This window comes from Mytilus galloprovincialis, chromosome 11 (genome assembly GCF_965363235.1).
Source record: "Mytilus galloprovincialis chromosome 11, xbMytGall1.hap1.1, whole genome shotgun sequence".
NCBI classification, from domain to species: domain Eukaryota; kingdom Metazoa; phylum Mollusca; class Bivalvia; order Mytilida; family Mytilidae; genus Mytilus; species Mytilus galloprovincialis.
The window spans coordinates 79228978-79246456 of record NC_134848.1 but is presented as its reverse complement, the minus strand read 5'-3'; the positions used below and the strand labels follow the sequence as shown (position 1 = coordinate 79246456).

General features: G+C 32.9%; 1 protein-coding gene across 1 annotated transcript in view; it reads right to left on the bottom strand.

Moving 5' to 3' along the window:
- The window catches only part of LOC143052873 (uncharacterized), a 151086-nt gene extending 137632 nt beyond the window's left edge, over positions 1-13454 (bottom strand). Inside the window, exons 1-2 of the mRNA XM_076226021.1 lie at positions 13376-13454; positions 12024-12132 (exon numbers count right to left, since the gene is read on the bottom strand). The gene's annotated coding sequence lies outside the window, so the exon portion shown is untranslated. The remainder of the gene's footprint in view (positions 1-12023; positions 12133-13375) is intronic.
- Between the last annotated feature and the right edge of the window lie 4025 nt (positions 13455-17479).

Sequence of the window (17479 nt, the reverse complement as noted above, 5' to 3'; positions counted from 1 at the left end):
AATTTTGCAATTGCTATACATATTGTAGTTTGTGGTACATGTCATATAGTAGTAATGCATTAATTAGTAATTGGTACTGAATTGTATTTCAAAAAGTAAATCTAGCTAAAATGCACAAATATTTTAAAGCATTCTATATAGAAAAACGTACAATATATGTTGGGAAAAATGTCCCAACATTGTTTGGTAACCATGGTATTTTCACTCAAACTAATAATATTATAGATATCAAATTTTTTTTGGACCATATTAAACTCTGGACCTAATTATCAGACCGGAATACCATTCAAACTTGATCTATTCTAGTGCATTTATGGCATGTAATATATGCGTTAGGATTTTTCCAGATTAATAGGTGACCTATATTTGTTAATGTCTGTGTCATTTTGGTCTCTTTCGGACAGTTGATTGTCTCATCAGCAATCATACCACATCTTTTTTTATATAACTTGTACACTGTTGTACTGATCATGCTGATAGTAAATTTGAGATGAAAACAGCAATTTTTGTTAAAGGGTCTACAGGAGGAACCTATAAATCATTGTTAAATTAATGGCACAAATAAATCAATTTCAAGCCTGCAGAAGCAACCAAACTTGAACACACGTCCTCATTGTTGAAGGCCTTACAGTGACCATGGTGACCTATTCTTTCTAATTTCTGTGCCATTTGGTCTCTTGTCAGAGAAGAGTTTCATTGGCAATCATACCATGCCATGTCACTTTTTTTTATATTTCACAGACTTCATTCTTTCTGAAACACAAAATGCATTTAACTTTTAAATATTTAATGGATGCCAGGCCTTAAAACTTTCCAAACTGCACGGGTAAGTCTGTACACAGGTGAGTTTTTGAGGTGTAAAACAGTGAATACAGCCACTTTTGTCCGTTCGTGATGATGAACCTTAAGTTACCCATTTAATGAGCTATTTGCAATCGCATTTTCCACTTTTTATTAGTGGGGTGAGTTGGTAAACAAGAGTGGGGCGATGTTTTAGAAGGTTGGTGAAAAAGTGGGGCGGTTTTCCAATGGGGCGAGTTGTTATAAATGGATTCTAACTGCATGAAAGGTGGAAATAAAATATCTCTATCTTTAAAGAAATTACCTTTTCTTTGTTCTCCTTAACGATGCTATCATATCTATCTTTAATTAACTCTGGAAACTGGTCAAGATGCGTTTTCACTGGTTACATTCCTTCACAAGTTGTGTTGTAACTTTCACTTCCGGTATGACGTAGATTGACAATAATCTTGCAGACGAAAGAATTAAGGTGAGGCCAAACAAACAAAAAATTGAATCTGGGTTCCGGTCACCTGTAGAGCAAACAGCACGAAGTTTTATCGAGCACCAAATGTTTACCTTTTAAAGTTGTTATTCACCCACAAGCACCGTTTTTATAGCAGTTTTTAGTGATGAGACAATCCTTTTAGTGTTTTAAACGAACTATTGACTTTTAATTTGTACATACACGTCCTACATATCCAACTATATATTTGATTTTATCAGCGAGACGACCACAATTTTTAAAAAAACAAAAACAAAATGGCGAACTTTTAGTCAAGAGACTTTTATAGACTTTTAACTTGTTTTAACTAGCGTTGATGTGAAGGCTTACCAGGACTTTTGCTGGTCTGAGAATATATAATCATCATATAATCGTTGCTGTTTTTAAATTTTTGCTAAAAAGTCGTAATAATAATTTTACAAAACATTAAAGCTGAACAATTGTGATAGACTACTTGCCATTTTCTCCATTGTTACATCAAGATATATATCTTAGTAGAACTTAATACCTATAGTCAGTTATCTTAATAAGCAATAGACTTGTCTGTCTGTCAATAATTCAAAATGGAAGTCACAGATAAAAGGATTATTAGGAAATGTGCATCGACAAGCTCTTTAGGTGCACAACCTTCAACACACGTCCTTAGGTCATATAATCTAAACCACCAAAAAGCTTTAGAGAAAAAGAAAGTGAGTTGTGATAAAGAACATGTGGTATCAGAGTGGAAGGCTAATAACTTGGTTATTGAATTTAGTACTTCAACATATGAACTGTTCAAAACTTTGCTACATCAACTCTTGGCAAAAAGTACCCCTTGTAAACCTAAAACAACGGAGGGTGTTGACTATCAAAATGCTATAGTAGATTCATGTATAAAAGTAAACAATAGACTGAGAGATGGTTCTATGGGTAGAACACTTAAATTTGTAATCAACCTCTATCACACTTCCTCTAGAGTAGTTGGTAATGGAAACAGAGTAGATTTATTTGTATCTGATATTTATGGAGACTTATGTGCCAAACTATCCACACATTATGAAGATTTGCCTGTTATAAATAAGGGCATATTTGACACTATTGATCTTACATCAATTTCTAAGACCACAGAACAACAAACTCATAATGACATCCAGAAGGATAACAATTTAGGGCTTCCATACTGTCAAACGTCATCAAGCAATCTGGTAGAAAACCCTTGTCTAACAAATGGCCCTCTCAAGGCACTTACAATGGTCACATCTTGTAATGAAATTACTGGTACTTCATCCGATTGTGCTCAAGATTCTATAACAATTGTAAAAAACAACAGTGTATCTGCCAAACAGGATTCCATACATGTACATTTATGTATTTGTCCCCTATGTAATCAGGAGGCAGGTGAAAATACTATTGAATGTGGTCCATGTGGGGAACGGATTCATTTTTCATGTGGGAACATTAATAACCCGTCATCCATGGGGGACAAGGTCTACGTGTGTCCAGTTTGCTCAGACAACCTAATATATGCTCCAAGGCAATCGCCTGATAAAATGTCATCGCACTCAAATGATATTAACTCTGAAAATGCCAAAACATATGCTATAAACAGGAAAAGATCAGTCTCGGATAGTTTAACAATCAACACCATGAATCTTGACACTTTAGACGACAGCAAAAATATGGGACCTAGTCCCAACAAACAAAACTGTCTCACAAGTGACACTTTAGAAGTTAGCAAAAAATATGGGACCCAGTCCCAACAATCAAAACTGTCTTTCAAATGATAAAAACAAAGATTTAATGGAGCAAAAACAACCTGAGGGGCCTAAGTCAAAGTATAAGAAACAACCCATTAGACAAAACTCTAAACCAAATCGTGACAATTTTATTGAAAAGGCTTATATTGGTCAACTAGAAAGTGAAATTGACAGATTGCAATCAACGGTTGAATTATTTAAAAAATCCCAACAAAAGGGTATGTGTACAGAAAAACCTTTACTGGAACAACCAATTAGCAACAACTCTTACATCAGAGAACAATAATCAGTAGGTCCATCTCATTTTGAACAAACAACTGCTCACCATACAAACATTGAAATAAAATTTCTTGAACAAAGAATGAGAGCAATGGAGACCCACATGTCACAGAGCATGCAAATCATACAATTACAACAAACACAACTTATGATGCAAGTGCAGGCTCAGCAACATCAACAACACATGTATCATTAAATCATATGCAAACGTATCAACACCTTCCGCCAAAGCCACCGGCGTATGTTCATATGCAGCCAGTCCATCCGCTTCATACCAACATTAATCAACATGGTTTTCACCCAAATTATGGGATGATCAACCCACACATCCATAGTCAATTTGCACAACCTATGCAACTTCCAAACAATGTGATTGGTCAGCCACACGTAAATAGACACCTTATACGTCCTGGACACTACCATCAAGGGGTAAATAACTCAAACAATAGATACTCCACAGTACAGGAAGTACAACATAGCCATAGATCTCAAGGTACAAATCCAATCAAACAACCTATGCAGACTTATACAAAACAACAATATAAATCTAAGGAAAAACCAGCAAAAATAGATCTGAGATATAACAAAACAATAGATAAAACTCAAGATATTTATGACATAGACACTACAAACCCCTCAGAGTCTGAATTGACCAGTTTTTGTGCTCGACCAGTAAAATCGAGAACACATTTTACTCGACTAGTCTCGACATTGTCTCGACTGTACTTAACTGTACTTAGGTGTATTCGACTAGGTCTCGACTTTACTTAGTTAGTCTGATTCAGTACTTGATGATCTTTGTGTAGTCTGACATGGTCTTGACCAAGGCTCGACCTGTCTTGACCTGTCTTGACTAGTCTCGACCTGTCTCGACTAGTCTCGACACAGTCTCAACCAGTCTCGACCTGTCTCGACTAGTCTTGACCTTCAAATTTAGTTTTGACTGGTGTAAATCAGCCCATCTAACTAAATTAAATATTGATCTTAAAAAATTCAAACTTATTAGGTAGTTTGATTTATTGCTGTGAAATGAAAGAATTTAATTTTACAATATGTACAAAAAAAATTATTATATAAAAATTCAGATAGGCATCTTTAATTATTTTTATAACTTTTTCAAATCAACTTGGATTTTCATCAAACTATGCAGATATCTTAGATATATATCAAGCTTACTGAATCCCATTTCATTTAGTTTTTTGTTGTATTGCTGTAAAATTTAAGAATTAAAGTAATCTTGGTATAAAAAGCTAGGATTTGCAATTCGGACAAAATGGAGATAGTACACTTTAATTTTTTTAATAACTTTTTCAAATCAACTTGGATTTGCATCAAACTATGCAGCTATCTTACGTATATATCAAGCTTACTGAATCCCATTTCATTTAGTTTTTTGTTGTATTGCTGTAAAATTTAAGAATTAAAGTAATCTTGGTAAAGTGCATAATTTCGACAAATTCTTCCAAGATAAAGTATCTTTTGTTCGTTGCTCAGACATCTATGAACAGATTTCTGGATTCAACTTACGAAGAGGGAAAGGGGGTGTAGGAATTGTATGATCGTCTTCAACTTCTGGTAAAGTCACTAAAATTGATGAAGGAAATCAAAGAATCATTGGAATTTTAATCAACTCAGATCCAAAGATATGTCTTATTTGCGTATACCTCCCAACGGTCAACTCTGTTGTGGAATACGGAGAGTGTCTCGATATTTTAGATTTTATAATAAACAACTATAGTAATACCCATAGAATTGTAATAGCCGGTGACCTGAACGGAACACTTCTAAAGCCTAGGGCTGGTAATAAACATGACGTGTGCATCCATTCGTTTGTTAGGGACCACAAACTTATTGTGTCAGCAGCAACAAAACACACATTTATGCAACACTCCGGGGCTGGATCTTCACACATTGATTACATCCTGTCTTCACACAAAGATCTGATACAGGACTACATTATTCATGAAAAGCATGCCACAAATATCTCTAGCCATACCATTGTGTCTGCTGTCATTAACATAAGCTTTGCCTCAATTCAAAGACCGAGCCAACAGTCTTCAGCAATTTGGAAATATCAATGGGAGAAAATGGATATTTATACTTTTCAGAATACTCTTCGTCTTGAACTTGAAAACAGTTATAGCAAAATAAACTCAGATCCAACTATTGAAATATTAATGTCAATCTTGCAAAAAGCCACAAAAGTATCAACGCCAAGGAAGATTATCTATCTTCAAGGCCAAAAGTGGAAGGCCTCACCAGCAGCGAGAATTTTGATAACTAACTGTCACAAATTGTACAGAGAGTGGCGCAAAAAAGGAAAGCCAGAGGGCCCACTTAAACAACAAAAAAATACTGCTCAAAGAGAGCTTCGTCGTCAATTCCGCTTGAAAAAATATATGGACAAACAAGATCTCTATATTCAAATTATAGAAAATCCTACCACTGAATTGTTCCACCGCTTAATTCGAAGGAACAGAGGGAAGTCAGCAGTTAAAACGCCTTATTTACAAGAGGGCAACAATGAAGTGAATGACCCAGACGAACAGAGAGGATGTTTTTTAAAATACTTTGAAGATTTAGCAATCCCAAAGGACAATGGGTATGATGAAAAATATCTTGAGCTCTGCACTATCCGTCATAGACTCATAACTGAATTTTGTAATAGCTCTGATGACCCGCTGGAAACATTTACAGAAGTGGAAATTCAAAATGGCATAAAACATTTACATACTGGTAAAGCTACTGACGAATTTGAGATATGTTCAGAACAATCGAAGCCTCTGGGAACATTTTGTTACCAAGTATCACAACAACATTTAATTCTATTTTAAGCTTCTGCAGCTTTCCAGAAATATTAAAGTCTGGAATACTTACACCAATTTTGAAAAAACTGAAAGATCCTTCGATTCTGGATAATTATAGAGTTATAACTGTAACGCCGGTCTTCACTAAACGTTTTAAATGTGTGTTATTACCACAAATTGAAAAAAAACATTTTGATAACAAACAGAGTCCACTTCAATTTGGTTTCACGAAAGGAGTTTCCATGATCTTAGCAGCACTTATAGTCGCCGAAGCAAAATGCGAGAGCAAACTTACACCATTAATTCCATTATGTCTCATCACTGTTGATAGTATGAAAGCGTTTGATGTTGTCAGCCATGTGATTGTTTTCGATAAGTTGTATGAAATAGGTGTCCACCTTAAAATTTGGACAATCGTTAGAGATCTATATGATGGTATGACCTCAAAAGTCAGATGGGCCGGTGCAATAAGTCCGAAATTTAATATACTACAGGGAGTGAGACAAGGTGGAATTTTGTCTCCACTACTGTATACAATTTATATCAACATTTTTCTGAGGGAATTACAGGAAACAAGGCTAGGTTTCAGGATGGGCAATGTTTATCTGGGATGTCCTACATGTGCGGACGATATCGCTCTCTTGTCTTCAAATCCAAACGAACTGACATAGACATGCTGTGCAAGACAGAGTTTCAATTCACCCCAAAAAGACCAAAGCAGTGGTATTTAGTAAATCAAACAGTATTAAGTCTACATTATCTTGGAAACTTGGTGTCTCTGATATTTCGCCATCCAATCAAACTGTGCATTTGGGAATTCTTAGATCTGGGCTTAAAGAAAATAATCTGAATTTAGACGATCATATTAGTCTAGTAAGGAGGACTATGTATGCATTGATTAGTACAGGACTACATGGCTCGAACGGAATCAATCCCATCGTTGCCTACAAAATATATCAGTCTTACATACTGCCAAAGCTTCTGTTTGGGTTAGAAGTGTTGCCACTGAACAAATCACAAATAGAAATTTTAAGGAAATTTCATATTTCAAATTTACGTCGATTCAAATCATTGCCGACACGTACAGCAACACAAATAGTTTACGTATTACTTGGTGCATTGCCTGTAAAGAGTTGCATAAAAGACACTTAAGCCTTCTATATAACATTATCACCTGTAATAACTCTACTCTGAAGAACCTCATGATGAGACAATTGGCTGTAAACGGTGAAAATCAAGAAAGCTTTTTTGGTCGAATACAGGATATTCTTGAACAGTACAAGTTGCCGAAAATTTATACTCTAATGGCAGAACAACCTTCACAATTAGCGTTCAAACATCAATGTAAAAGTGCAATCCAGAAAACATGGACTAATATATTAGTGGCTGAGTCTGTCAAAAAATCAATTCTGAAATATATCAATACAAAAGATTTGGCTGTTGGAAAGCCCCATATAATATGGAAATGGTTGCGTTCTATGGTAATTGAGGTTAAAATGGGCATTACAAAAGCCAGAATGCTTACTGGAACATTTATGACACAAGTTATCAAACACAAGTACAACATAGAACCTTCAGATCAGATTTGTAAACTGTGCTCAATATATTCCGAAGATCTAACGCACATCATTCTTGATTGTCCCGCCTTATTTTCAACTAGACGAATATATCATAACCGTCTCAAAATAGAGGTTATCAATGTGATTGTTGAAAGCAAGTGGTCCGAGCTATTTGGAAACAAAGATGCGATTCTTCTGCTAATTTTAGACTGTACAAATTTTAGCAAATATTTTAGTGTGGATCAACAAAATGCTATTACAAAGTTATAAAGTGTGTTATGTCTTCAACTATATTTAATGAGACTGAAACTGCTAGAAAAGACAGCAAAAGTGCCCAATAAACAATGTGGTAGTGATACATGTATATGAACAGTGACCTTATAAATCTGATTGCTGGAGATATTGGCAATGTAGTCTTTTAAAATTTAAAGTTAACTATATAAAATTCCACTAAAGACAATTTAAATAATTTTTTGATTTTAAAAATTAATTGATAAAAGTGGAAAAGTGGGTCGTGTATGCTTGTTTATTTATTAAACATTCTGTGAGAAGAATTGGAGATATGTAGATAGTGTAAATAACATTCATGACAAGATATTCTTGGTGTTCCTTAAAGGAAGGCAATACAAACAGCAGAAGAAGAAGATAAGTATGTAAAGGTGTGATCTCCTTTGGGATCATAGTGATGTTTACTTAGGAGCATTTTTCATTTAGCCATTTTTTCTAATTTGCATAAATATCAGAAATTAAAGACACATTGAGAATGTAGAATTAATGGTCTTTGAGTGTCAGAATTAATATTGCAAACTGAAAGTGGCAAGACTGGAGCAGGCCCCCTCTTGGACAGTCAGTTGGCCCCACTTATGAATATTTCTGGATCCGCCACTGAGATCCCACACTTTGGTAGGATAAAGTTATAAAAATAGGGGCTACCTGAGTGGAAAAAAGGGGGGGGGTGATGTTAATTTTGTTGAGGCAATAATGTTGATTTTTCTGGTTGCTATTGCTGATCTTTATTGAATAGTTTGATATATTATTTGATTTGATTTAGTTTTTTTATTTCTGCAATTTTTAAACAATCATTGTAATCATTGCATTTAAATTTAATGTAATTATTCAGCTCAGCTTTGGATGCTTATTGTGATTAGCAATTCATTTTTTATGCCCAACCTACGATAGTTGAGGGACGTTATGTTTTCTGGTGTGTGGGTCTGTTTGTCCGTCCGTCCTTCCGTCTGTTCGCCCGTCTGTCCCACTTTAGGTTAAAGTTTTTGGTCAAAGTAGTTTTTGATGGCTACTTGAAACTTAGTATACATGTTCCCTATGATATGATCTTTTTAATTTAAATGCCAAATTAGAGTTTTGACCCCAATATCAAGGTCCACTTAACATATAAAATTATAGTGTGAATAGGGCATCCGTAAACTATGGACACATTCTTTTTGTATTCTAGTCTATTATTCTATTAATCATGATAGTAATAAGTAAAGTGTGAATATAATATGCATATATGGCAAGCAGACCAGTGATATTGTTTGCTTTTTTCAAAACTTACCTTGAGCTATTCTTTTTTATTGGGAAAATTTGCGTCATTTTTATCAAATTGGGATATTTAAAATAAACCATGATTTTGATTTCATACACATAATAAAGGATGTGGTGTGTTTTCAAATACACCAAACACTATTCTAAACCAATGTCTCAAGACATGGATGTGACAAAACTATGTCTTGATGCATATCTCAGTTTTATATGTCTCAAGATGTCTTTAAGACATGTCTTGAAGACACGGTGTCTATTAGACGCGTCTTTAAGTCCGTCTTGAGACGCGTCTTGGAAATTTGTCTTGAGACATCTTGAGATGTCTCAATAAAATGAGGTTCATTTGCTATGTAGCTGTCAGTTAACTACAAGTACTCTCATATCAGTACTTAGTATCTTTTTTTTATTTGGATATACAAGTACGCGGGCACGTCCAGTTTGGGTTTTTGTTAGATGTATTTCAATTGTATCTTTTTAATGAGTTAAGCTTATATTATTTTAATCCCCTTCATGAATGACGCGTTTTTCAATTGATTTTTAAATTTCGTCCTTATGTTGAACTGTTACATCACTGTCCCATGGTAAGGCGTTAGGGTTTGAAATCCGACTCACATGTTTAACCCCGACAAATTCTGTATGTATATGCCTGTTTCGAGTCAGTAGCTTAAGATGAATGGTAAATTAACTGATTTTTTTTTTAATGCACTGTTGGCCTTATGCAAGGGGATTCTTTATCTCCTCTTTCGTATTATTTATATGTAAATAACACTGAAATGGAGCTAAAATTGTAAACCTTATGAACTTAAATTGTTGAATGTATATCTTCTGATATATGCAGATGATATGGTTTCATTCAGAGACAATTTACCTATCTATTTTACAAAAACAAATATTGTAATTTTCAGAAATAGGTAAAACAGGAGGAAAAGTGGTTTTTAAATGGTGATTCCATTAATATTTGTAATGAGTTTATGTATTTACACTTACTTTTGTTTTACACTGATAATTTTGTTAACACTCAAAAGAGATTTTCAGAACAAGGAAAATATGCAGTATATGGTATGTTTAATAAAACACAGGATAACTATTTAAACTATGAAGCATTATTGACTTGATTTGAAACTTATGTTGCAAGTATTTTGAATTATGGCTGTTAACTTTGGGGGTAACGTAAGGCACCAGATATTGAAAGGGTTCATATGTATTTTTTTGAACGTATACTGAAAGTAAAAAAGAGTACCGTTAATAACATGGAATACTGTGAACTGGGTAGAATACAGAATGGTAAAATATTGGATAACATTATCATGTACTGACAATTGCATAATTAAATTTTTTTATGATGAAATGTTTAGTAGCTGTAGTAAAATAAAATGATGCTTTATAATTAGAGACATTTTAGGTAAATATGGCTTTAATTTTATTTGATTAAGTCAAAGGTATATATATATATATTAACCTTATAGTTTTAAATACTGTGGTTGTGCATATAATTTGAATATAGAGACAGGACGATATTATGATAATGACAGGAAAGATAGATGATGGATTTATTGTAACACAAATTCCATTGAAGACGATTTCACTTTCTTTGGAATGAATAAATATGCTGACATTAGGTAAAAATATATAAAACAATATTATTGGAGACACCCTTCTACTTATAAATTGATACAATTGTTATCTGTACAGAATATTAAAGAAGTGAACAATATTGGTAAATACTTAAAATTAGAGGAGAAACTACGTTGCTAACTTTTGATAAATTTATGAATGTCATACTCTGCACTATACTTGATATTGTATTGTATAAGAGTGATTTAATGAATTGTAATGTTGTTAGCATTTTATTATTATATGTCTGTTTATGTAATATGGCGCATGTATAATTAATTTGCCAAAAATTGAATGTATATCCTAAAAGCTGTACATGTTTTTGAAATAAAGTATTATTATATATCATACTTTTTTTATTGTCCGAAATTGATCATTAACGAAGTCGCTCAGGGAACATTTGCCTTTAATGGAGTTGAAATACAGTTATCTTTTTCATTAATTGCAAATCCTGAAGTTTGTAAATGATTATACGTTTAAATATTTAAGCTGTGTACATGTTTCAAATTAAATGTACTATGACAAAGGGGTAAATTGTATATAGCTAAATAATACCATTGCATAGAAAGAAGATGTGATAAAAAAAAAGTGGGGCAAAAGATACAAGATGGACATTTAATCTCGTAAATCGAAAATAAACTCATCACGCTATGGCTTAAAAAGAAAAAGATGAACAACAGCGCACAAAACAAAAATAAAGACCAAGCAACACGAACCTCAACACAATTAATAAGGATGATCGCAGGTGCTCCGGACAAGTAAGCAGATCCTTCCCAACATGCGACACCCGTTGTGCTGGTAATGTTAGAACACATCTATTGTAGTTCTCATTTGGTAGGTCATATTCGTGAAAAGGGAACGGGATTTTAGTAACGACACAAGGAACATATCCGATACCATCTGTGAACAGGATATTCACTAACTGTGAACCAACTAATGAATGCGACCGTATGATATTCGTAGTGATAATTTTGACTGCACCATTTGAAATTCCTGGACTAATAGCTTCCTTGTAAACAGCAACCTTTTTTACGAAACCATGATAGAGATTTGAATATCGTAACGATAGGGAGATATACACTCCGTACGCAGGTTCTGCTGGAAAGTTGCTACATGTTGCTCAAACTGATACCTTATAATTTTCGTTTTTTGGGGTAAAGGATGAAATATCGTTTCATGATAATTCAAATATATAATTTACCCAAAACTGTTATAGCATCCTTTAAATAATAGTTTTAATTCATGGTACAGGATAACACGAGGTATTTCTTTGAAATGATTTCTACAAAATTAAACCAAAGTAGTTTTACCTGAAAATAATTATAATTAACAATAATAGAAAAATATTGAACTGTGTCTTCTCGAAAACTGGTAATATTTGTGATATAAGATTTATAAAGTAGCTTCCTTCAGTCGTAATCCTTCTCCTTGCAGTCTGCTGTTCAAACTTCAAATGAATGATCAGTGGTTTCACTCAGTTAATATTTTGTTTTTCAAATTTTCTTTATTTTTTGTAACGTTAAATAGGGCAAAGCTGGTGATTTAAACTAAAAAGTATAATTATTATGCACTATATCTATTCATATTTTGAGGGGGGGAAATCATGGTTGTATCCATCCTTCATTGTCATACTTTTAATAAACTGCAAGTACTCTCAGATCTGTTCCTAGTGTCTTTTTTGTTGTCGGGATGTACATGTACCCGACCACGTCCACTTGTAGTTTTGTCCATCTGATGAGTTAAGCCTTTCTCAACTGATTTTTATACTAGTTCGTTCTTAGGTTGTTCTGTTATACCACTGTCCCAGGTTAGGGGTAGAGTTGGGATCCCGCTAACTTTTTTGACCCCGCCACATTATTTATGAATGTTCCTGTCCCTGTCAGGAGCCTGTAATTCAGTGATTGTCGTTTGTTTATGTGTTACATATTTGTTTTTCGTTCATTTCTTATATAAACAAGGCCGTTAGTTTTCTCGTTTGAATTGTTTTATATTGTCATATCGGGGCCTTCATAGCTGACTATGCGGTATGGGCTTTGCTCATTGTTGAGGGCCGTACGGTGACCTATATTTGTTAATGTCTGTGTCATTTTAGTCTCTTGTCGTCAGTTGTCTCATTGGCAATCATACCACATCTTCTTTGTTTATATAATCATAGATACAAGGGTTAAAATATCATATTTGCGCCTGACCCGCGTTTTGTCTACAAAAGACTCATCAGTGACGCTCAAAAACTGTTTAAAAGACCAAATTAGGTAGTTAAAAGCATTAAGTACCACATATTCCTAAACGTTTTCCCCCCAAACAGCTAAGGTTATCTATTCCCGACGTAGGAAAACCTTGGTATTTAAAACATGCAAAGTTTTGTAAACAGTTCATAGATAACTCTGAATATATCAACAATAACTCAAGTCAACACAGAAGTACTGACTACTGGGCTGCTAATATCCTAGGGGAATTAAAACTAAAACAGAGTCGTTTGCATTCCATTTAAATTTTCAATCTGCTAATTGTTTAAAAGTACATAATAATACAGAATACACTAGCAATACTTACACACCTGGAGAAGCTACCAATCAAATCATATCTCTCGAAATCAAATTAAAAAGTAAAAGCTATCACTTCATGTGAACTGAAAAAAACCACAATATTTAAACAGGATATGTATATTGCAAAAGAAAGTCTGAATATATTACAAAAAATAGCTAACATCCAATTGTAACGTTATCATTTATATATATAACTGATCAAATAACAAAATCAAAAGCTCATACACATTAAACACATTAAACGATTTAAGAACAACTGTCATATAAATAACTTGGTACAGGCATTTCTTGTTGTAATTTTTCTAACTATACCCAGCTTTGGTATTATTCATTCTTTTATTTCGAGCATGTTTTATTTTTCAGAATATGCCTATATTGAACCATAAAGACAAGTATTGATTTAGTTTTGCAGATCTATAAATAGGACTTGTTCTTTTATATTCATAGAAAAATATCAACAGCACAGCGCAAAAACATACTTCCAAGCTCCTGTGTGCTTTCTTCAGAGCAGAAATTGCATTAATGCAATTGAAATGTGGACCAAGTAAGCCGAGGTAGCGGAAAAAAACATAGGATATGTATTGGCAGGTGGAATATTATTGTACCCTGCTACTTAAGGTTGATACTTGTTTATTCATTTTTTATACAGAGAGTATTTATTCATATCTGGTCATAAAAATCAAATGACAGTTCCTTCTGTTCAATGATGTAGTAAACTAGTCTGGTCAATAATTAATGTATGAAAGATGTAAAAACAAAAACAAAACAAATCAACAATCAATTATGTTTCTTAAAATCCGGTAAACACGCTGCCCATTGGATACGGACCTTATACACCGTCTTTATGTTTCCGTTTTACCTCAACTTTTGATTGTTTACAATTCATGTATTTAATGAAACTCGATGCGAATAGAACTTTAATATCATGATAATATAATAGCCCAAGAGCCTCATATACTTCAGCGGAAGAATTAAAGACAAGAACTATCAAAATGTTGTCTTTCTTTTAGATGATAATTTACAGACAACCAAATACAAAGGAGTAGGTTCAGTAAGACCTCTTTTTGGCCCCAAAATATAGCAATTGAAAAAAATTGTGAAAATGTAATCTTTTAGCTATTTACGGGAGAGTCGAATGCTTCTGCTACATAAATATGGGCTGTTAATGACAATACAATGCACATATATCGGGTACTAGCATCATTAAGTCATGCTAAATTACTGAAATCTTCACAATTTTAGCATTTTAGTTAAATTTTAGACGATTTCCGTCTCAAATGAAAGTGGCCGCATTCGTGTTCATTCATAATATTGAAATGTAAGTTGTATTTGCTGATAATACATAACATATATAAAGGTTGAGGATGAACACGGATGCGGCCACTTTCTTTTTTGACAAAAACCATCTGAAAAGTGACGTTTTTTTACATATCTAAGCTTGAATCGGAGCGCTTTTAATTACTAAATCAGTTAAAATCTTTCACATAAACTAATTGAATCAATTGAAATAAACATTTAAGTGTTTAAAAAAAGTCCAAAATCTTTCGTAAGATGAACATGAAACTTTGGGACAAAATTGGCCCTTACCGGACCTACTCCTTTCTTAACTTTCATTATATTTTTTTTTTATATAACAAGCATTTTATTTATCTTGTGCAACAATTATCATGTTCTAAGTTTGAAAACTTTATTGTCACCTTCCCTACGAAAACATGTCTATACATGCTAAAGTTGTACCTTTATAATTGCTCCTCAACCATTATATGACAAGTTTTGAATCACTTGCGGCTTTCCGCACTTTGTTGTCGTTTTTCAAAGACTCGACAAACGTTTGTAACGTTTATAAACAAATTTCCGTAAATGAACGAATTTGCATGTAATACACGTCACGGCAAATTCGAAAACACATGTGATAACTGGAAGCAGTCAATAAAGATTCCTTTATTAGCCTGCATAAGACATTCTTATGAATCTGATAAATAATTGCATAGCCTTAACATATGTTTTAATGTTTATGAACTTAAAGTTTTAGTATTTTTTTTTATCTAAGGATATGATATTATAATTATATCGCATAGATGTCTAGTTAAATGAAAATGTATTTATTAATACTGATAAACCATATGATTGTTAACTGCTGACGATACATAACTTTAATAAAAATATCACATATTTCATAAAATATAAGTCACAATTTATTATTAGATACAGATTTAGCACATGGTTGTATAGATAATTGACGATGTATTATTTATACACATCTTGCACATGGTGTTCTAGTTGACTGACAATACCTTATTGTTAAAGAAATATCACATGGTTTTCTAGTCAATGGACTTTGTCTTATTTATACAGATAAATCTAGTTAACTGACAATGTCGTATCTATACAGATATATCTACTTCACTGACAATGTCGTATTTACTCAGATATATTTAGTTAACTGACAATGTCGCATCTATACAGATATATCTATTTTACTGACAATGTCGTATCTATACAGATATAATACATGGTTCTCTAAAGCTACCTTTATGCTAATGTACTATTTGAACAGATATAGTAAATGGCTGTCCAATTCACTGACACTGTACTATGTATACAAAATATATCACACGGTTGTCAAGCTTATTGTCAATATCTTACCTGTACATATAATTTACATGATTGTCTATCCATTGGGGTTGATTTGATTCCGAAACATACACACTTGATAGTGTTACATCCTTTGATATTTATATTCAAATAAACAACAACATATATCGTCGGACTACATTAATCAGGTAATATTAAAGGATTATCTAGAGTTGATATAAATGTCACGTTTTACTGTTTTTGGTTTTGCAATTCTAAGATGTGGTCTTGTTAATTTAAAAATTGCATTTAGTATTAATATTTTTTTTTTTAATTTAACTTACCAATAATTTCAAAACACTTCACTTATCAAAATCCATCACAAAACAAAATGCCGCAGACAAAAATAAAGACATAAATGTTTATTTAAACTAAAAATCGATATGTAAATACCAAAAACTTCAGTTTTGCATAGGTAACCTTTAAATAGCGTGATGTTCGTTTTATGTGTCATTCAGTATGTCGTTTAAATGTAAACGCGTTGCTAGGAGTATCAGAAATGTTTGTCCTGTTTTATAAGTATTAAGGGCTTTAAATGGGCTAGATGAAAAATAAGATAACAACAATCAACACAAATGGATAAATTATAACTTAAATGATATCTACCTGTGTAATACACCGTCAAATGTCATTTTCTGTAGACATTGCCTGGTTTGTCTGGTTTAATAATCACGTAGTATGATATTTTGTTTAATCTTTTTCACTTGAAATATAGAATAACTAATCGAAGAATTCAAATAGAGAAACATATTCAACGAGTGACCGAACAACACATTAATTCACGAATGCGCGTAGTTAATTATCAGTGTTGTTTGGTCACGAGTTGAATATTGTTCGATATTTGAATTCTTTAATTACAACTTGGTAATTTATAATTTTATGAAACGCTAAATAGTAAATTTTTTTTGTAAACGTCAACTAGACAGCATACTAACAATAACAAACCCAAATAAAGTTGACATTACGTCTTTTCGTATATCCGAGGTGTACAGTGAATCCAGTCATATTGTTTGTTTTAATTTGAAAATAGAAAACAAATCTATCGTAAGTAATTCACAAGTATACGGCAAAAAAACATATATTATAGAAACCCTATATAATGCACTTTGGATGTTTAATTTTGGTGTTTAAATCGAATAATGTCTACTATCAAGACTTATCAGATGACAATGATTCAAAAGTTAAATCTATATCAGCTTCTTCCTGAAAATAGAGATTTTCAGATGTATTCTTTTTATTACATTGGCAAATGGCATTTTTTTTTAAAGAAATTAATGTAAAACATGTACGGAGCTATATCTTTTTTCTACATATTCACAATTTGTTTTGATCCGCCGTTATCGACGTCTTGATAACGCCAATTGTTGTATGACGTCAGAGAGTGAAATAACCACGTGTATTTCACATGTGCAATTATCGGTATTTATTTAACTTGGAAATCAATGTAATTCATTGCAACCAATGTAATAAATACATT